General features: G+C 40.3%; 1 pseudogene; it reads right to left on the bottom strand.

The window, feature by feature from the left end:
- LOC104875373 overlaps nt 1-6,652 on the bottom strand; it is an 8,292-nt pseudogene extending 1,640 nt beyond the window's left edge.
- Between the last annotated feature and the right edge of the window lie 16,332 nt (nt 6,653-22,984).

The raw sequence follows: 22,984 nt of genomic DNA on the forward strand, positions 1-22,984 counted from the left end.
TTCCCATTTCTAAATGTCAGTAATCTTATTAGAATCTTATGCATTGTGGCAGATTATTTACACCAGGGAAACTATTCGATATTTACACATGTGTGACTTATTTATTTCACTTAGGAGTATATCTTCAATATGTATCCATTTTCCTATGAATGAATCTATTTTCTCATTCTTTACGGCTGAGTAATATTCCATTTTATAGAAAAACCACAACTTCTTTATCCAGTTTCCAACGGATGGGCAAATAGGCTGTTTCCAAGATTTAGCTATGACAAACTGTGCCGCTATAAACATGGGTGCACATACTTCTCTGTGATATGGTTCTTTTAGTTCTCTTGGAAAGATACCCAGCAGAGGGATGGCTGGGTCAAATGGAACCTCCAGTCCAAGCTCTTTGAGATATCTCCATATTGATTTCCACAGTGGTTGCACCACTCTGCACTCCCACCAACAATAGAGAAGGGTTCCTTTCTCCCCACAACCCCACCAACATGAGTTATTGTGTGATTTCTTGATAGCAGCCATTCTTTGTGGGGTGAGGTGGAATCTCAGTGTTGTTTTCATCTGCATCTCTCAAATGACCAGTGATTTGGATCATTTTATCATATATTTACTTGCTGCTTTTACTTCTTTGTCTGAGAAATGTCTGTTCATTTTGGATGCCCATTTTTGAATTGGGTCTTTATATTTGGGGGGACTGGTTGTTTTGAGTTCTTTATATATTCTAGATAATAGTCCTTTGTCGGAGGAGCAGCTGGTAAAAACTTTTTCCCACATTGTAGGTTGTCTCTTAGTTCTGCTGATGGTTTCTTTGGCAGTACAGAAGCGTTTTAATAAGATGAGATCCCAGTTGTTGATTCTTTCTGATAGTTCCTGCGCTACTGAGGATTTGTTCATAGTCTTTTCCTATGCCAATGTCTTCCAGAGTTCTGCCTAGCTTACCTTCCAGCAAGTTTAGTGTTTCTGTTTTAATATTTAGATCTTTAATCCACTTGGATTTTAATTTAGTGCATGGTGAAAGATAAGGGTCCAGTTTTAATCTGTGGCAGGTTGAAATCCAGTTTTTCCAACATCATCTATTAAAGAGGCTATCTTTCCTCCACTGAGGATGGTCAGCTCCTTTGTCAAAGATGAGGTAGCTGAGTACATCTGGATTTGTTTTTGTGTCTTCCAATCTGTTCCACTGATCCTCAGGCCTGTTTCTTTGCCACTACCATGCTGTTTTTATCACAGTGGCTTTGTAGTATAGTTTCAAATTGGGAGTTGTTATACCCACTGCCATTTGTCTGTTGCCTAGGATGGCTTTTGCTATTCTAGGTCTCTTACGGTTCCAAATGAATTTTTGGATTCTTCTTTCTAGTTCTATGAAATATAGTGTTGGAATTTCAATTGGCATTGCATTGACTCTGTATAGCAGTTTTGGTGATATGGCCATTTTCACTATGTTGATTCTTCCTACCCAGGAGCAGGGGATATCTTTCCATTTTTTAATATCCTCTTCAGTTTCTTTTTTCAGAGTGCTATAGTTTTCAGTATAGAGATCTTTTGCTTCTTTTGTTAGATTGATTCCTAGATACTTCATTTTTTTGGATGCTATTGTGAAGGGAATTGTTTCCCTAGTTTCTCTTTCAGTGAGTCTGTTATTTGTGTACAAGAAGACTATTGATTTTTAAATAAATGCAAACCTTGTATCCAGCTATTCTACTGAATCTGTCAATTAAGTCTAGAAGTCTTTTGGTGGAGTTTTTTGAGTCTTGAATGTAGAGTCTCATATCAGCAAATAATGACAGTTTAACTTCTTCCTTTCCTATCTTTACTGCTTTAATTTCTTTCTCTTGTCTAATTGCTGTGGCTAATGTTTCCAGAACTATATCAAAGAGGAGTGGTGATGGTAGACATCCTTGTCTTGTTCCTGATTTTAACGTGAAGGTTTTCAGTTTTTGGCCATTTAATATGATGTTGGCTGTTGGTTTTTCATAGATAACCTTTATTAAGTTGAGATATAGACCACCTATTCCAATTTTTTGCAGGGTTTTTATCATGAATGGGTGTTGAATTTTGTCAAATGTTTTTTCTGCATCTACTGAGAGGATCATATGGTTTTTGTCCTTGACTTTGTTAATATAATGTATTAAGTGTATTGACTTAATGTATGTTGAACCACCCTTGCATCCCTGGAATAAATCTGACTTGGTCAGGATGTATGATCTTCTTGATAATCCTCTGTATTCTGTTTGCTAGTATCTTATTAAGGATTTTTGCATCTATATTCATTAAGGAGATTGGCCTGTATTTCTCTTTTTTAGTTGCATCTTTTCCTGGTTTGGGAATCAAAGTGATACTTGCTTCCAGGAATGAATTTGGAAGTATTGCTTCCCTTTCAATTTCACTGAAAAGTTTGGAGAGTAATGGCAGTAGTTCTTCTCTAAATGTCTTGTAAAATTCAGCAGTGAATCCATCAGGATCTGGACTTTTGTTTGTTGGTAAATTTTAAATTACATTTTCAGTTTCACTGACTGTAATTGGGGTGTTTACAATGTTTTTATCTTCTTTGTTCAACTTTGATAATTCATAAGTATCTAAAAATCTGTCCATTTCTTCTGTGTTTTCCATTTTATTGGAGTACAGGTTCTCAAAGTAGGTATTAATGATCCTCTGGATTTCTTTTGGATCTGTTGTGACTTTGCCTTTTTCATTCCTGATTGCATGGATCTGAGCCTTTTCTTTCCTTTTTTTTGATAAGATTAGCTAAGGGTTTGTCAATTTTATTTATTTTTTCAAAAAACCAACTCTTTGTTTCATTTACTTTTTGTATTGCTTTCTTAGTTTTCATTGCATTGATCTCTGCTTGAATCTTCATAATTTCCTCTCTTGTTTGAGCTTTGGGTTTTTCTTGCTCTTGTTTTTCTAGGAGTCTAAGATTCATCATTAGGTTGTTTATTTGAGTTAGCTCTGTTTTCCTAGTGTGGGCATTCAATGTTATGAATTTTCCCCGTAGAACTGCTTTCACTGTGTCCCATAGATTCCTGTATGTTGTATTGGCATTTTCATTTATTTGTAAAAACTGACTAATTTCTTCTTTAATTTCCTCTGTAATCCACTGATTGTTCAGGAGAGTGTTGTTCAGTTTCCATGTGCTTATGAAGTTCCTACTGTTTCTTGTGCTTGATCTCCAGCTTGATTGCACTATGATCTGATAATATACTGGGGATGACTTCAATTCTTTTGCATTTATTCAGACCTGTTCTGTGAGCGAATATGTGGTCTATCTTGGAGAATGATCCACATGAAGCCAAAAAGAATGTATATTCTGATTTTGTGGGGTGGAATACTCTGTAGACATCTATTAAGTCCATGCGTTCCAAAGCTTGGTTCAGTTGTATTATTTCATTGTTGATTTTCTGCCTAGATGATCTGTCAATTTGTGATCGTGGGGTATTTAAATCCCCCACTAAAATTGTATCAGTGCTTATTTGGTTTTTCATGTTACTTAATATTTGTTTTATATAGTTGGGGGCATTTATATTTGGTGCATATATGTTTATGATTGTCATCTCTTCCTCTTGAATTGTTCCCTTTGCAAGGATGTAGTGGCCTTCTTTGTCTCTCTTAATGAGTTTTGGTTTGAAATTTACTTTGTCTGTGAATAAGATTGGTACCCCTGTTTTTTTCTGGGCTCTTGACATTTGGAGAATTGTTTTCCATCCTTTCACCTTCAGTCTATGGGATTCCTTTTGAACTAGGTGTGTTTCTTGTATACAGCATATTGTTGGATTTTGCTTCTTAATCCATTCTGCTAGTCTATTTCTCTTGATTGGTGAATTGAGGCCATTATCATTGATGGTTATAACTGATATGTTCTGGCTTATTATTGTCATGTTATTGTCCTTTTGTTGACTCTTTTTACTTTTTCTCCCCACTCCTTTTAGTTTCTTGCCTTGCCTATTTGAATTGGTCTGTTGGACCTCATGGTATTGTGACCTTCATTGTCCTTTTCTAGGATATTGTTTAGAATTCCTTGTAGTGCTGGTTTGGTGTTCATGAAGTTTCTCAGGTGTTCTTTGTCGTGGAAGTATCTTATTTCCCCATCTATTTTGAAAGAGAGTTTTGCAGGATACATCTGTCTAGTTTGGAGGTTGTTTTCTTTTAGGACTTGAAATACCTCACTCCAGGCTCTCCTTTACCTGGGGGTTTGTGTTGAAAAGTCTGCTGTGATTCTAATGGACTTTCCTTCGCATGTGATTTGTTTCTTTTCTCTTACTGCTTGTAGTATTTTATTCTTCTGTTGGATTTCTGGGATCTTGATTATTATATGTCTAGGTGTAGATTTTTTTTGATCGTGGCTAGTTGGAGTTCTATGTGCCTCACTTATCTGTATGTCTTATTCTTCCCTTCAGTTTGGGAAGTTTTCTGTCATTAATTCTGTGAACAGCTTTTTTAAGTCATTTGTGTTTTCTCCTGCTATTTCATGGATTCCTATCTACCTTATGTTATTTTTCTTTGCATCATCTAGCAGTTGTTGGATCAATTTCTCATGATCCCTTACAGTTTTTGAGAGACCTCTTTTTTCATGGTCACTGACTGCAATCCTATCTTCTATATCTGAAATTCTATCTTCTCAATCTTTTATTCTGTTGCATACACTTTCAATAGAGTTTTTAATCTCCCGGATATCTGTTTGAATCTGTTTTATGGATTCCATTTCTTTCCTCTGTTGGGCATTTCATTGTTTCCATTTCTTTCTTATTCTGGGCTTTCATGGCTTCTGTCATAGTCCTGAGCTTATCTATTTTTTTCTCAGTTTCTGTTCTAGAGTCTCGAATCATGACTTCCATTTTGCTCACCATCTCTACGTTAACTGGGAAATTATTTCTGTTTTGAATTTTTCTAGAGCCTGATTGATCTGTTTTGTTACCTCCTGTGCTATGGGTCCAGGGTGTCCTGCTGGTTCACTTGTCAGATTTTTCATCCTCATTTGCCCTACTGTTTGCCATTGGTGAACTGGAAGTCTGTCTTTGTTTCTTGCTTAAGTGTTTTCTCATTTTTATTTCTGTTGTTGGGTTGTCCATGGTTTAATTTCTGGGTTATTACTTAAATCTTCCTGATACAGTTGCGTTTTAGGTTTTGAGTCTCTAATGACTCATAGATATCCTCATTTTCATAATACCAGAGAAAACAACTCATTAAATCAATCACAATCCTTTATCCCAATTAATACATTCAGCAGCCCAATAGGATCAAGCACAGCTTGCAAATTGACCACTTGTGGTAGTCATTAATCTATCACCTTTAAACCATGTGAATTAAATTAATATCAAGAAGCAGTCCAAAATATGTTTGCAGTGAATACGCTTTTCAATATAGCATCTTAACCATTTAGGATGGGGGGTTAGACTGAGTTAGGATGAGAGAAGTAGATAAGTGAAAGAATTGGAGAAGGTTTCAGGTGAAGCCAGAGGATGTAGAATGACCATACTATCTTTACAAAACTATTAACTTCAAAGGGGATAGACAGTGCAGGAATAAGGACAAGAATATATCCCCTTAACAGTAACAGTGGCTCGACTTCCCTTGAAGCTATGGAGCCATGAGTGAGATAAAAGGAGAGGAGAAAAGAACATAAAGAAAAAAAGAAAAAATGATAAAAGAAGAAGTCTGAGTTAGGGCAGGAGCAGGAATAAAAAGGGAGATGAGGGATAAAATGGTGGAGCAAGAGACTGAGTTGGAGAGAGAGGACAGAAAAAAGAATGAAATTGTAGGGTAGAATGAAGAAATGAAAAAAAAAGAATTTGAAGGGCCTCTTTCAGACTATGACTCTGTTGTCATATTATATCACATGTACTGCCATGTGCAGAACCAAATCCCCTGATCTCACCTAGCCAATGGCAGGTCCCAGCAACTCAGACTGACCTCAGTCCACAAGGCCTAAATTGAGTTTCCCAACCCATAGGGTTGAACTACACTCAGTTCTATTACAGGTTTCCCCTGCCCTTTCTTTAAAGATGTTTACAGTTGGGAGCTCAGAAAAATACCCTTCATGACCACCTATGCCTCTGCAGAGTGGGTCCAAGGACTGGCCCAATCAGGAGGTTTGAGAATTGTGGGGGGGATCAGGTTGTGGGAATGTTTCAAGGGTGCCCATGCAGCTACCTTCCTTACTGGATCTCGTGGCTCGTAGTCGGGGAGGTTTCAGACCTGCTGGGTAGGCCTGAGCAGGTGACAGGGGAGACCTGTTACCACGTCTTTTACCACTCAAGCATCTGATATTCTTCCAAATGGTGCAAAAACTGCTTTGATATCTTCAGTTGTAATTTCTGGACTGAGGTCACCAACAAAGACATGGAAATGATCTTATGAACACTGTGTGATGACAACAGTACTACTGCTTGTATCTTTCTTTTGCCTGCTGGGAGTTGTTGTCCAATTCACTTTGACTTCCTTACGCATTATTTTCCGCCCATTCATAGCAACTAGTGCTGCAGCTGCATGGCGATGTACATGAAACGCCACAAAACAGTATGAATCATTTCCAGCTGTATCCATAATCATTTTGCAGTTGTTACATGGTCCAATTTGACTAAAGAGCTGGAGAATTAGAGCTTGTGTCACATTTCTCGAAAGATTACAACACAGAGTCAGGCATCTTGTCCTCCATGGCTGCTGCTGCTGCAGCGGGTACCTCTCGGTCCAGCTCCCTTCTTTTCACTATCTCCCAAATTGTTTGAGGCAAGCTTAAGAATTCATCACATAAAAATTACCTTTCAACATAATTATAATATATACAGTTGTATACAATATGATTATAATACAACATAATAATTCTCTTCTAATTTGTAAATTGAATTCAATGCCAACATGTTTTCTCAAGTAAGTTTCCAAGCTTATGTAGAATGTTATGATGGACAAAAGGCCAGGAGTCGCCTAAGAATTGTTGCTTAAATATGGGGGAGCTTGTTTCTATTATATATTATCAAAAGGTGATCAATCCTTTGACTCCCTAGAAAGGGGGGTGGTAAGAGCTAAAGAAAAAAAAAAGACAATAGAGATTTGTGTAATTTCAAAGTATATGGGGCCTAGGAGATAAGTGTTTCAAAGTAGGCAAAGACAAAGTCACTCTGAGCTTGCCACTATTTATTGGGTTCACAGGGAGTATCAGACAACTCAGAGGGTGGTGATAATCCTAAATTCATGATAATCTTATAATTGAAAGACATATCAGATGACTCAGAGGGTGGTGGTAATCCTATGACAAGGAGGATTTTATGCTGATGAGGATCTTAGGTTGATGAGGAGCTGAAGTTGATTAGGACAGTGAGATGAGCACAGTATTCTTATAACAGTAGGTGGGATGAGTTAAGCTGATAAGGGATTTGTCCCTCCCTAGATGAAATTTTTCTTCTTTTGTATTACTACTCAAGAACCAGGATGTCTTCAGCTGATGTAATCTTGCCCTGGAGTGTTACAGCATCACGGGACCACTGAGGCCTTAGACAGCATTAATCATAATTTAATTGGGAAATAATTTTTCCCCAAAAATATGTAGAATGGCTTCTGACAACATATCGACTTTTTTTTTTTTTTTTTTTTTTTTTGGTACCAGGGGTTGAACTCGGGTCCTTGTGCTTGCGAACCACTGAGCCAAATCCCCAGCCCTTACATATCAACATTTTTACAGAGTATTGAGGTTTAAAACATATAGTAATAAGCTAGGCATAGTGGCACATGCCTGTAATCCCAGCACTCTGGGGGGCTGAGGTAAGAGCATTGCAAATTTAAGCCCAGCCTGGGCAACTGTGAGCCCACCACAAAGTAAAAAATTTTAGAGAAAGAACTCAAGGTGTAGCTGAGTGTAAAGGCCTTGGATTAAGTTCCAAACACCACCCCCCGCACACACACACACACACACACACACACACACACACACATGCTATGGTAATAACATAAGGATTGACTGAGAACTCAGTAGAATAGAGTGGGAAGAACAGAGGTGAACCATTGAAAGAATGGTGAGAACACATGAGAAGATTGACAATACATATAAAAATTGGTTCCCACTCTATAATATATGCAATAATTAATTCTAGATGGACTAAAGACTTACATGTAAAAAACTATCATAGAAAACATTTAACAGAAAATATATTTTTGGCTTGCATCTAGGAAAGATTTTTTAAGCAAGACACAAAAAGTGCAAACTGTAAAGGAAACGATGGTAAATGTGACTATAATAAAATAAAATAAAACCTTTATACAACAGCAAAGTAAAATTATGAGACATACATGAGAAGTAATAACTAATTAAGGTGTGGTTTCCAGAATATATGAAGAATCCCTGCAAGTGGAGAAGAAGAAGAAGAGGAAGAGGAAGATGGAGGGAGAGGGAGAAGGAACAAGGAGAAGAGGAGGAGAAAGAGGAAGAGGGAAAGCAGGAAAGGGAGAAAGAGGAAGAAGAGAAGGAGGATGAAGAAGAACTCAACAAACAACCAAGATGAGCAAAGAAAATGAACCAAAAATTCTCTGACATGGAAACCTACCCACAAAATGAAGACATGAAAAAAAATGCTCCATCTCACTTGAAATAAAAAAATGCAAACTAAAGTAATACAAAATTGTTTTCCCCATCCTGTAGGCAAAAATATTAAAGCTGGCAATGCTAAGAGTGGAAACAATGGAGCAAAAACGAAACTCTCAAATATTCTGTGCAGCTGTAAAGCATCATGGGCTTTTGAGGAAGACCGGGCAGTGCCACACTCAAAACCCTATCTTTCAGGGTCTCCATGGAGGTTTCATTACCTCAGCATGATAAACTCAGGCATCGTTCCTCACCTCTCAATCCATGGAGGCTCCTCTGCTAATGGGCCCCCATCTTGACACTCCAGGGGGCTCAAGGAGAAGCACAATTCAGGGCTGGTTGACAGGAGTTGTTATGCATAACAAATGACCCTCCTCTCACCCACATTGCTCAGGAAGTTCCAAGGGGTTTAGAAGAAACAAAGGATCCACAAACAACAAGTGTTTCTTGCTGTGTCATCTAATTGGTAACCATTGTGTTGCTAGTAATAGAGACCTGTCTGTCCAAGAGTTTAGTCTCTCACATAAAAAAGAAAGTTTGGGGCTGGGATGAAAGTGCCACAAAGTCACCAGTGTTGTGCCCAAGTCTCGAAATCCCCAAGGAGACCACCAGGAAACTCTTCTGATGTAAATACATGAGGAGTCTATTGCAAACTTGAGCCTGGACTCCCTGTGTCACCAACGAAGTGGCTTCAAACTGGAAGTCCTGACCCATTAAAGTAGCCTATTTTTATAGGGTTTGGGTGGCTTGAAGTTCTCTCTATTCTATTGGCTTCTTTTCTAATTTTCTAAATCTATTGGATGTTGCTGGGGCTCTTGCAAAAGCGGGAAGGAGTTTACTTTAGCTTGGGGAGGGGGTCGGTTCAAAAAGGGGTTAGTATGCTCAAGGATGCTGTGTACTCTTCTTATCTCTATAGAACCTCCTGTTCTTTCTCCTTGAGGTTGGAATGGCCTTCCTACCATTCCGCCTGACTCTGTTCTTATAGCAACTAAGTAAATTAAGCAAACCGAGCAAATATTTACTGCCTGAGTTAATTTGAAGTTTGGCCCTGACACCGGATGGCTTTTCAGCTCAAAATAGAGTTAATTAGGTTATGTGGGGGGTCTTGGGATTTGGGCCTGATTTTTAGGGTCCCACAACCAGGAGCTCTGTTCTCATCTGTTTTCTTGTTCTGTCTTTCTAAGCAGGTAACTTCTACCATATACATCACCATGTGTTTAACACAGCGGCTGGAGCTGCTGCTATCAATCATATTCTAACTAGGAGAAGGGTCAAGGAACAGGGCAAAAGGGCAGTCTCAGTCAGCCCACTTTAAGAGTCTTTAGCTGGCTAGCTGTGGTTGTGCACACCTGTAATCTTAATACTCTGTAAAGCTGAGGCAGGAGGATCACAAGTTCCAGCCCAGTTTGGACCACTTAGTGACTTAACAAGACCTTATCTCAAAATACAAAATAAACAAGGGCTGAGGATGTAGCTAAGTGCAAAGGCCCTGTGTTCAATCCTCACTACCACCAAAAAAAGTCTTTGCTTATGTTCTGCTTATATTGTCATGGCCAAAATATATAGGCTGCTACACTTGGGAGCAAGAAAGGGAGGAAAATGTAGTCCTTCCATAGGGCATGTGGCTGCTTTGAATAAATGTGAGGTCCTCTTACCAAGCAAAAGAGAATACATTTCGGAAGCAACTTGTAGTTTTTGCCATTTGGTTTAACTGTCTGTCTTTAGGAGAATGGATAAATAAATTGCAATATATTTGTGTAATAGAGTACCATTTAGTGGTTAAAGTGAAAGACATAGAGCTACATGAATCTGTGGATAATCCTCAAAACAAAATCTCTTTTCTGAAAAGATGAGTTGTGGAATGATTCAAACTGTAAGCACCATTTACATAAAGTTTAAAAGCCCGCAAAACAACACAACATATCTTTTATTACTACAAAAATGCATGTGGTAGAGAAGGAAGAATGAAAACTACTAAGTGCAGGATAGTGTTTACCTCTGAAGAGGGAAATGAGCAACATGATCAGAAATGACACATTAAGGTTTCCTTTTTGCCTGTGATGCTTTATTTCCTCAAAAAGAAAGGAAAAAGATTTAGAGAAAACTGCAAAAATAGTAAGACTTGTTAAACTGTGAATATGCAGTATTTAATTCCTCACTATATATACATTTCTGTATGTTGAACATTTTTCTTAGGATATGAGTTAGGGGAAAAGAAAGGAAGATCACACAGAAGCATAACTTAATAAGGTGTAACTCACATAGAGAGAATTCCCCTGTTCAAAGGAATAACTTGGTGGCCGGGGATTTAGCTCAGCGGTTCGGTGGCCCGCCTTGCAAGTGCAAGGACCCGAGTTCAATCCCTGATACCAAAAAAAAAAAAAAAAAGGAATAGCTTGGTGAATCTCTACAAATACATCCAAAACATGGCTACAGCATCTAGCCTTCTGGAAGTTTCCTCCCAATGATTGCCCCAGCAAAGAAAAGCAAATGCCTGACTTCTATCACCATCAGCTATGTGGAGTTTGTGGACTTTTGAATGAAAGAATCTGGCAGAATCATCTAGTACTTTTTCTTTAACAGCTAACTTCATTTTTAAAAAAAACTGTGTCTAGAAGTTTCAGCCAGGGAAACCATATCTATCTTCTCCTCTATTTTGCAAATTTTGTCTTCAGTGATAATCCCATCAGAAGACAGGATGGTGTGTTCATTGTGGGGAAGAGTTTCATCCCTAAACCCCATGCCTAGCCCTGCAAAGGAGGAGGAAGGAGGTCTAAGTTTGAGGTGGTTTTCTGTATCCACAACTGTTTAGGGAGCTAGTGTCCTTCCGACAGCTGTAAGTGGATTTGACATGGTCCTAAATCTCCTCAATTTCCCTTTTCCCTCCCTTGCCTGATGTCTGCTTTAAATAAAATAACAAACCAAGTGCCAGAGGCTACAGGAGAGGCTCTGGAAAACAGCCCCATTTCAGCTCCCAGACAGCTTACTGAGTGTGTTAATATAATTAAAGTTGAAAAGGGAGATGGAGGTGTTATTTTTAGACAGGTGTCTGAGGTTTGATAATTTTAGGGGTCCCTTATTCCCATCCCTAAATTATTGCTACAACACCCCCTCATTACATACAACAAAATACACTCTAATTTCATGGCATTTTAAAAATAGCTAATTTATAATTAGCATAATTTCTATAGCTAATTTTAAAATAATTTTAGGTTGATCGCACTTCCTCAAGGATTTGTAGTAGGATGGCCTGCTAAGGTTTTATTTGTTTTTTTAACAGACTTTATGTTTTAGGCCAGTTTAGGTTCATAGCAAAATCAAGCAGATGTCTCAGAGTTCCCTTCTATCCCCTGCCTCTACACATGCACAGCCTGCCCAGTTATCAGGACCCCTCACAGAAGTGGTCCATGAGTTGCAATCAAAGAACTCACACTGACACATCATTATCGTCCAGAGTCCATAGGGTGTCAGGCTTCACCCTGTGTGTTATGTATCATATAGCTTTGGAGAAATATATAATAGCGTGTATTTTAGCCATTTTTATAGTATCCTATAGAGTGGTCTCACTGCCCTAAAAGTCCTCTGCTTCCACCAACAGTTTTTGTTTGCTTGTTTGTTTTGCAGTAATGGAGATTGAACCCAGGACCCTTCCACTGTGCTACATTCCCACTGATTTTTAAGTTTTTAAATTTTGAGATAGAGTCTCGCCTAAGTGGTTAAGTTGCCCAGGTTGGGCTGGAAGTTGCAATCTTCCCTCAACTTCCCAGGGTATTGAGATTACAGGTGTGCACCACCACACCTACATCCTGCCACCACTTTTGTTTTGTTTTTTAACATTAACTCTTTTGTGTTGTTTTTGCTAAAATTGTTAAAATGACTAAACAAAGTGCCAGCATATCTTATGATGAAAGGCAGAGGGTACAGACACATGCATATAGGGTCTCTCAGCTGGACCGGGAAGGGGCAGCTCTCTGCAAGTTTCTTGGTATGTGATCTGTACCCACTGTCTGCAGTGCTGGCAGGTTAGGCTCCATCTACATGCTCAGCATGGGTGGGAGCCACAAGGTGGATCACTGTCCCTGGTCACCCATCATACCCAGCCACCTGCTCCCATCTACTACTTGTAGCTCCTTGGAATTTGTCAGTGTAATTAATGGGCTGATGGTGGTCTTACCCAAGCTCCAAAAATAATGGAGGCTGAGAGGAAACATATACATGCACACACAGATGCAGCAGAACCCCACTTGAAGTGCTTCATCTTTCACTTCCATGTGATCATGTGGTTTTATCTATAGCCCTGTGAGTGTCCCCATTGCTGATGAGGTTAATCAGAGGCTTGCCTGCTCCTGGTGACTTTCCTGGAAAGATGGATCATGAAAGATGACAGTCTGAGTTTGACTGCCAGATTCAATTGTTCACACTGAGAGACCCTATTCCCATGGTGGGGTTTTTTTGACATTAATTTTTCAGGTAAGACAAGATACTCAGAAGCTCAAAGCTGCTCCAGGAAAGAAGGCAATTAACAGTTGTATCCGCAAGTGGGAAACAGACTTTTGATGCTGATGGGGGTGAGGGGCAATGTTTGTTTTCTTAGTGAAGCCAACTCATTATCTGTGCAAGAGAGATACAGTACTGAGCTCATTTTCACCAAGAAGCAAAAATGCAGTAGAGTTCATTCTCCATTCTGTTTAACCTGAACTGCGCTCAAAGATAGCATCTATTTGCTTGTGATTCCCTTTTGACTTCAGAAGCCAGGAAGAATCACGACTCAAGGATGGTAGGATGGAGGATCAGCACAGGGCTGATGAGATGCCAGCTGAATTATGGAGACTCCATCAGGAAGGAGGGGGGTCCGTGTGCTTGAGGATTCAGCCAAGGAGAACAGTGGAAAACAATAAATTATTTTGGCTGCTGAGAATAAGGGCTTGTTGGTGGAAAAGGCTCAGCACGGAGTGCCTGGGAAGGAAGAAAGGAAGGGAAAGGGGTTTTGAGTCAGATTTTGATTTGGTGCCAGCACATCTAAAGTTGTAAGAGACAGCTGGTGTGGCTGCCACTGTTCTAGTCTTCCAACTGCGGCTCCCTGGGGCCACGCAATGCTGTCCAGCTTTCGTCTCTACCACCTGGATTTAGGAGAGAAAAGCTTCCTGTTAAATCCTGAGCATGTTGTACATGTATCAAACCTCAGATCTGAGAATATGTACCACACCAGGGATTAGCAGACAACAAAATGCCACTAAGAGGTAAGGAGAAAAAAGCAAAACAAAACCCAAACCCCAACCCACAGAAACACATGGGTACTTTCCCAGAGTTCTCTCTAAGCCAAAGTCCTTGGACTTCCAATTTGTCAAAATCACTACTAATTAATACCTTTTCATTTCCTACTGAAAGGAAAATAACTTACAATTAAATCAGGAGAGCCTACGCATAATCACTCTAACACCTTCCATGTATGTTTTGAAACCTGCCCTCACATTGCATGATCTGTTTATTTTACAAGATGGGTAAACTGCAGACAATTATGGTGATAATATGGCTGAGGTGTTTGGTTTTTATTTCTTTGCAGTAAATTGTGGTTGTTCAAGCCTTGTTGGTAATGGTTTCCATTGCTCTCTCCATTTCTTCCTATCAGCTGGCAGGAAATATAATTTTTTTGAAAAAAGAATGTTAGTTTACTATAATTATATCACCTATCTAAAAGCAATATAATTAAATAATTTCTTGGTAGGCATGATTCAATTAAATTAATTATACTATCACAGATATTCTATGGTACATGCCTTCGAAAATGTAATATTAAGCATATTAGCTCTGTTGTGTGTCATTTTTCTCCATATAGGCAAAGAGTGCTATGTGGGTAATTGAGCAGGCAATTTTGCTTTTGAAAGATGCTATCAAAGGACAGAGGGATTTAATTTCAGATATTTTATTAGAAGACAGAGCATTCCACACGTAATTCTCAGTGCAAGACTGGCGGCTGATGTGCTTTAGAGGTTCATGAACAGCTGTCAGGAGGATCCCAAATCAGAGCCAGGCTCTGCGGACAGAGGGCATCTTGGCATCTCAGCCTCATTCTCTTGATTACCTGTTCCTTCCAAAATGTCCTTAGTCCTCCTTGGTTGGTGGCATCCTAGGGCCTCTGCAAAGGGGCTCCTGGCAGGCTGTTTGTTGAGGTCTAAAAGGATTAAGACTTGAAGGTGACATCTCTGTTAGCTTAATCTCCCTATAAACTCTCTAACCGGTTGAAGATAATATCCTTATATCTTTTGCCTGTTGTTTCTTTCCTGGGGGTGATTTCCAAATGTGTTTTAAGAAAACAGACAATTTATTAGTGCGATTTAAAGATTATTTCCCAAATTCTCATCTCTGGAGAGCTTGACAGGAAAATATGGTAATGTGCAGAGGGCCTTCCTCCACAGTGACATGAGTGGCCTCTCACTAATGAGGTTAGGGAAATGTGGAAATAAACTGCCATTTGGGGAAAAGAAAATGAAATAGACTCTCTTCCCTTATTGTGTCCTGAAACCCACTGAGCATGACCACAGCAAAAGCCATCCTTTAAGACCTGCTGACATGTGAAAGGAAGAAATCTGGGATTTGACTTTTTCTGAAGCCCTCTTCCTTCTCAGTTCCCTACAACTGTCACGTGGAGTCTGAACAGGGTGACACCTCTAAATGATGGTTGCTATGATAATAATGACAACTCAGCTCTGGCCATAGAACTCACTACTTTACAAAGTGGCTTTGCAAATATTAGCTCATTTGTTTGTGGGCCCAAGATCCCTGGCACTTAGCAGCTGTACTAGTAGGTGGATAGGAAGTGGGTTGCCTTTGATTTAATTTTTTACAATCATAGTAGGAATCAAAGCAAAGGGCGATCTATCCCTTCTGCTTCATAGAACTTTCTCTGCCCATCTTCGTCCTTTTCCACTAACTCCAAATCTGTTTGGAGCTTTGGAAAGATCCTGGTCAGGCTTTATTTGGGTGTGGTTCTTTTTGGCTAACGTGCTTTTTGGTGCAGCTTGGAAGGTCCCGTTGACATACCAGGAGGTGACCACTTCCTGCTTCTCTTGGGACTATTCATTCTGAAATGTGATCTGCTCCATTCTTCTTCTATCCTTATTACTGATGGAGGAGCAGATTTACACTGTAGCCAGCACAGCTGTTCTGTGACTCACGGGAATATCATATTTAGCATGTTTTCCCCAGTGAAATGTATTTATTTAGATGACACATAATACTGTTTAAAAGCCAAGTCTGCTTTGCTCTTAAACTCAGGCTTGTGGAAGAAAACAGAGGAGAGAAAAAGGCAGAATGAGTCCATTTGGGGGAGCCAGCTGGTCAGAGAGTTCTTTCAGGCCATTCATGCAATGAGATCTCACTGGAAATGGAAACTGCACAGAAATCAGCCCTGGGTTCTGAACTATGGGGCACAAGAAGTAGAAAGTAGCCTTACAACTAGCTCATCCTAAGCATTTGTGGCTCACAAATATTGCCACTGGGCATGGGGGACCACTGATCTCACACAAGCACTCTGGAGAGAAAAACACTGTCATCTACCACTTGAGTTGATGGAGCATCTTGGGAATTGATAGCGGCATTATGGCTTTTATCCTCTCTGTAGGTCTTCTCTAGAAGGTAAAAAGGCCATTAAACCCTGAACTAGCCAGATGGCTCACTCAGATGACGGCGGGCTCCCCGCTTGACCTCTCCTTCTGAATTTATCTGTTTCCAGGCACAGCATCACTGGGCCTCACTGAGTTAGGCTCTGAACATCCTCCCAAGTATAGGGAATTGGAGCAGAATGTGCTAATGAAGTCAGTATGTAAGAGTTGAGCAACCTTCCCACTTTGTTTTAATTTTCTCCTTGGTGATGTCTGGACTGGGATAGCAGCACACTCAGGGGCAGTCTCCAGGAACACTCATTTGATGACATGCATTCCTTTGAGCTTGTTCACACTCAATCCCATCTCCCTCCTTTCCACCTACTTGCACAATCTTAAGATCTTCCTGTTTCCCTTGTCCTTTCATCTGCAAACCTGGGGCTTCCTCCAGCACCACTCCCAGCCCCACCTTCTCCAATTCTATAAAAGAATATTAAGCAAAATTGGGGCTGCACTGGTCTTTCATGAGTTTTTCTCTTCACACTTCTCTATAGAAGAAAGGCTCTATCTCTTTATTTTTTATATTTGTTCCCTGTTCTCTAACCTTTAGTTTCCCCACTGTCATGGCACCACCAGACATCTAGAAGAATATGGATGCATAAATCAAGATCCAAAAAGGTGCTCAACAGACTGGTAGCTGACTGAAAAACAAGGAACACAGGAAGCTGCCTTTCCCTGATTGGGTTACCTTTCAGTCTTCACAGAATCAGGCACAGATATAGGTTATAGGACAGCCTATCTGTCATGGACCACTCTTTACCTTCTCTTTTCTACCCACTTCCAACACAGGGGCCTGGGATCCAGCCCTTATTTTCTATATGGTTGAAGTGAGGAAAACTATCCCTTGTTCTATCCTAGAGGGCTATGGAGATTGTCAGTTTCCTGTGGAGGTCTTGGGGATGATGATGACGATGATGATGATGATGATGGTGGTGGTGGTGGTGGTGGTAGTGAATGTGATAATGCTGGTGATGAAAGTGATAATGATGGTGATGATGATGGTAGTGGTGGTAGTGATGATGGTGATGGTGGTGGTGGTGATGATTGTGATGATGATGATAATGATATTGGTGGTGATAATGATGATGGTGATGATGATGATGGTGTCAGTAATGATAATGATGTTGGTGATGATTATATTGGTGTTGATAGACTGATGATGATGATGATGATGTGGGTTGCAGTGATCATCAAGGTGGTGTTAAAGAGGAAGATGGAGATGATAATGACAGTGATGATGGAGATGCTGGTGACAGCAGTGGTCACAATGTAAGACATAGTTCTTAGTGGTTTTCATATACTAACTCTTAATCCGGAAGTCATTCTTATAAATCAGGTACAATTATGATCAACTCCATTTTATGGATGATGAATTGAGGCACAAAACTGTTAAGCACCTTGCTAAGGGTGACACAGCAGAACCAGGATTTAAACCTAGACACTCCAACCACAGAGCTTGTGCTCTCAGTCTTGGGGGTGGTAAATCTAGTAGCAAATGATAATTATGTTAAATGACTCACACAAATAAGAATGGTGGGCTGGAAGATGAGGGAACAGATTCCCATCATGGTATGCCTTTTCTCAAAAGAAACTCATGAAGACATAGCAGAACACTTTGGAGAAAGCCGATAAGGGATCTGGAGCATTATTTCCTGACCTCCTCAAAGGCCACAGTTGCGCTGGAAAGTTCTGCTCCCAAAGCACCTAGGGCTCTGCAGGATCCAGCTGGAAAACTCATTGTTCCCAGATGTAGCAGTTAATACTGGCCACCATTTATTACCTACCTAAAACCTTTCAGGTACTTTTCTTGGCAGTTTTAATCCTCAAAATTACCTCCGGAGTGAGGTGTTCTTATCCTCATCTTACAGGTGAGGAAACTGAGGCTCATGCAAACTTTGCAACTGGCCCAAGCTCACATAGTCTAAGTTGGTGGCATGGCTGAGATTTGAGCCAACACAGTGTGACTTATAAAGCCCACTCCTCCAGATAGACTGGATGCTTGCATTGTCCCTATATAAATTAGACCCATCTGTTTCCCTTTGTGCGCACACTGACTCACTCTTTTGGAGGACCCTGTCTCTGCCATCAAATATGATTTCTCTGGGTAGCACCTGTGTGGCTGTTCTTGCTCCCACACACCATTCATTTCCCACCCTGTAGGTTATTTTTAAGTCCACGGCTTCTTTCTTTATTTTGACTGCCACCAGCTTGATCCAGATGGAGCTAAGAGCTGACTCATCTGAGCTATAATTCGCCAGGCCCTGCTGAGGTGCACTTATGGCCAGGGTCACATCTGTGAGGCGACATCCTCTCCAGCGCAGCAGCCATTTGTGCTGACAGGTCCCACACTCCTGCCAACCAGCCATCCCCATTTCATCCATGAAGTCCTGTGGCTTTCTCAGGTGGATGCCATCTGCTTACAGTGATTTATCTGCCCTTCCTTCAAATCTGGCTTAGAACCTCCTGATACTGATTGTAGTTTGATCTAGTACTTGTCTGCTGGAGGAGCTATTCAAATTGCTCTGCAGACCAAGGCTGGAAGTCCAAGTGATCCATTAACTGTTTTCTTTTCATCCTTTCCCTGTAGGGGACGTTTATTAGTTATACTACCCTTTCTGAAGATGAGAAGTCAATTGTGTTAGTGGACTATGCTCTCCTAGTAGGATACTGACCTTGTGCTGTATGCAGGAGTTATGTTGCTTTGTGATTGAGAATATCAGCTTTACAGGCAAACTGGCCTGAGCCAAAGCCCTGGTTCTGCCACCTCCCTGTCAGTATAGAGCTTGTCTGGCCAGTATCGTGCTCTCTCCCTTTGGGGAAAAGCTCCTCAAACACCCCATCAGGGTGGTCCTGTTGGGGATCACCAGCCACAGTGAGTGCATGGTCCCCTTGGCTATGGTGATTGATCCAGGTGTGGGTCAACTAGTAGCCTTCCTTGAAGTTTTTCTAAGTGAAGCCCATGGTGGAGTTCCTTCTTACTCCAGGTAATTCTAGAGCTTCTCATGGCCCTTTTCTCAATAGAGAAGGCATTTTGAAGTAGGTTAGAATGATGCCCATTATCACCAGGCACTCAATCCAAGAGGCAGGGAGAAAAAGAAACAGGATAATAGGAGATTTGGCATCTCTGAAAAGCTACTTTAGCCCTTGCCTCTCCAATTATGTGAGCCAATAAACTCTCTCTTGTCTGCTTAAGCAAGTGAGTTCAGGTCATGTCGATTGTAATCAGAATCCAGACCAATGCAGCCCCCAGCTGAGTTTCCTGCTGAGTCTCTGGATGTCTTTCTTCCTTAATCTCATGGAAAGGTCTCTTCTCATGTGACTGGTTTCGGAGTCTCTTGCAAGCTACACAACAAAGACTTGGCAGACCAGTTATGTCTGGCTAGGCCTCAGAAGATCCATTTCTATCTGGAAAACATTTTATTTCTTTTAGTGATCTAAATTATTTAAAAGCTCTCTCACACTCTGTGTTTAAGTGTTATCAGCCACCCTTTGAGACAGAGTCTATTCATGCAATCTTTAATCCTACTATGTGCCAGGGTCTGTTGTTGGCACTGGGCACAGACTGGTAAGACAACCACCTTCATGAGCTCATAGTCCTAAAGGGGAAACAAATCAGCAGGTGAGTCCAGTGAAGAACCAATGGTGAGCAGAGACGGGGTGACATAGTAGGCCAGGTAGCCACAGGAGATCCTTCCTGAGCAGGTGGTCTCACCCCTCACGGGCATGGCCCTTTCTCCAAGGCTTGGAGTCTGTGCTCTGTGGAGTATGTGCCAAGTTTTCAAAATATGTCATTTTGAGTGAGTTTTCTCGTGCTAAATAAACATTTACTTTATTTTTTATTTTATTAATAATCTTTTTTCCCCTCTTAAAAAGGATCCTCCTGTCCAAATAGACCTCAGTCCCATAAGAACTGGGATCAGGTTCTGCACTGGGATCCTATTAGCCCATTCTAAAATGAGAAACTGAATCTTGAAGAGGTAAAAGTAAATTGACAAAATGCAAATCAAAAGTTGGACATGGTGGCTTATTTATGCCTGTTATTCCAGCATTCTAGGAGGCTGAGGCAAGAAGATCACAAGTTGGAGCCCAGCCTGGACAACTTGGTAAAACCCTGAAAATAAAATTTAAAAATAAAATTGTCCAAGTTGTAGCTTGGTGTGAAGGCCCTGGGTTTAATCTCCAGTACCACCCAAAAAATAAGAAATCAAATTGGTAATGAGGCTCTGTTTATCCAATAAGCTTTAGAAAGATAATCTTGCTTTTGTAGCTAGTTATTCACTCTTTTTTATGTCATCTTCATGTTTTTTTAGAGCTTATCTTTGGCTGTTTTGTCCTTGTAAACAGAGCCAGTCATAGCTAAAATAATCTGGGCTGTGTGCTTTCCCCCCTGGGATATGGAACTTGCTCTGTGGTTTGAAGGTGATCTGATTTGCTGGGTACACAAAGATTTTCAATGGCTGATGTTTGAAGCCTATCTCTACCACTAACTGAGTGACCCTGAGCTAACCACTGTCCCTCTCTGAGCCTTATCAGGAAAATATAGTTAGTGCTGTAATAGTTATTTCACAGGGTGGATATAAAGTTTGAGTGAGATACTTCATGTAAAAATCAGCCCTTTGCCTTATAAACAATAAGCACCCAGTGGCTAATATTATTACTGTTATCTGTTGATTATTACTGTGGTTATTTTGTCAGCCTTTTGGTGCCTTTTCTTCCAGTCTTCCTGATGTAGTTCATGGTTCCTCTCTCCTGACTCACCTGTTAAAGCCCAGCATTTCTCATAAGCACCGGCCAAGGGCACCACCTTAACCAAGTGGCCAGCCAAAAGTGGACAACAGGACAAGGATAATCCCATTCTACCAACCTGAGGCACCAAGAAGGCCACACCTCTGTGGTCTCTTCAAAGGGTTTAACCTGAACTTTATGGGGAGGAAACAGTAAAACCAGAAATAAATCCTTTCGTGGCACAACTAGCCCCAGACTTTAAAAACAAAGCAAAACAAACAAAGCAACAGCAATGATTCAAGGTCATGAAAATAGACAAGCAAAATAAGTGAAAAGACACAAACCAACCAATACTATAGGTAGACTTTGGTTGGATCATAGTACACATAAAACAAAAACCATTCAGAGAACAAATGGGGAAATGCATTAGATGATTGAATTGATGTTAATTCTTCTAAGCATGATATTGGTATCATAGCTATTGTCAGTAAATATGAACAGTAATTTCCTTTTCGGAAGGAAGAATGTCCTTAGTCCAGGAGAGGCCTGGTGGCGTAATTAGAAGTGAAGAATGATCAGCAATGAGAGGGACAAAGAGAGTGAGAAGGACAGAACAACAAACTTCAACTTTCTTACACTGAACTGTTAACATTAGGGCAGTGATGGGGACCTTTTTAGATAACAGCTGGCTGCAGCATAAGTGCCATAGATTCACCACCACTGCATTAGGGGAAAGGTGTGTGTATTCATTGTTTTATTCTTTCAACTTCTGTATGAACTTGAAAATTAAAAATAAAATCCACGGTCCTTCAAAGTCACTTGGACTTTACTTTCTATTTTGTTTTTTGTACTGGGGATTAAACTCGGGTCCTTGCACTTGCAAGGCAGGCCACTGAACCACTGAGCTAAATCCCTGGCCTTGGACTTTACTTTCTGTTCAGTGAGCTATTTGGCCAACCCATGCCTAGGTAGTGGGCATAAATGGTTTCTATCAGTACTAGGATCTTTTGGACACTTTGCTAATATGAGTTAATGTTATACCTGTCATCTTCATCTGTGGCATGGCAATGTGGGTGATGAATGTAGCAAAGCTTTTTCATTACATGAGATGAAATCTCCACCCCTGGGATTCTCTAGCCCATCCTATCATTGGGAGCATCCAGATACCTCACTGTTCTTTACCTCATCCCTTCATCCACCTGCCTGTTCCTCTCCTTTTGCGTAATTTTTGGCCTAGAACTCCATCTTATTGATTGCTCTTTTACTACCAGGTCTCTGAGATACCAGCTATCTTAGAATCTTCATTTGTAACCAGGAATGGTGGTTTATGCCTATAATCCCAGAACTCTGGGAAGCTGAAGCAGGAAAATCCCAATTTTGACTCCAACCTGGGCAGCTTGGTGATTTATCTGCACCTTATCACAAAAGAAGAGATTTTTTAAAAAAAAATTAGAAAGGGCTTGGGATGTAGCTCAGCTCAGTGCAGAGACCCTGGGATAAATCCACAGTACCACACACACACACACACACACACACAATAAAAACTCTATTTGCTGCCAAGGGTCCGTATGCATTATCTTATTTTTCAGGTTTCTGGGTTGGGATAGATAATCTGGCTTTGTTTATCTGTTCGCTCTCTACCCACCTAAAGCCTCATTGGATGGGTCAGAGTCTGTCTATTCCAATTATATGTTTTAAAAGGTTACAAGGCTTTCTCCTGGCCTCTATAACAAAGCATCATCAATCTTTATCACATACTTAACCTACACTTCCTGGCTTTCTCCCATTTTATTTAAAGTTTAGAAAAAAATCTACTATAACAAATGGTGGATCTCTTTAAACTCTTGTAATACAACCTATTAATTGAGTTGTGATATGAGAAGAATCATTTATGTTGTAATTCATTGTTTCCCTGTATGTATTCTCCTTTAAGCTGTAAATTCCTTGATTACAGGGACTTATATTGTCTTTTTCTCTGACCCTTAAGCTGTGTCTTATACATAGTAGGAATGCAATAAATGTTCATTGA

Source organism: Fukomys damarensis, unplaced genomic scaffold, assembly GCF_012274545.1.
Source record: "Fukomys damarensis isolate Sample0158 unplaced genomic scaffold, DMR_v1.0_HiC HiC_scaffold_17, whole genome shotgun sequence".
Taxonomy (NCBI): domain Eukaryota; kingdom Metazoa; phylum Chordata; class Mammalia; order Rodentia; family Bathyergidae; genus Fukomys; species Fukomys damarensis.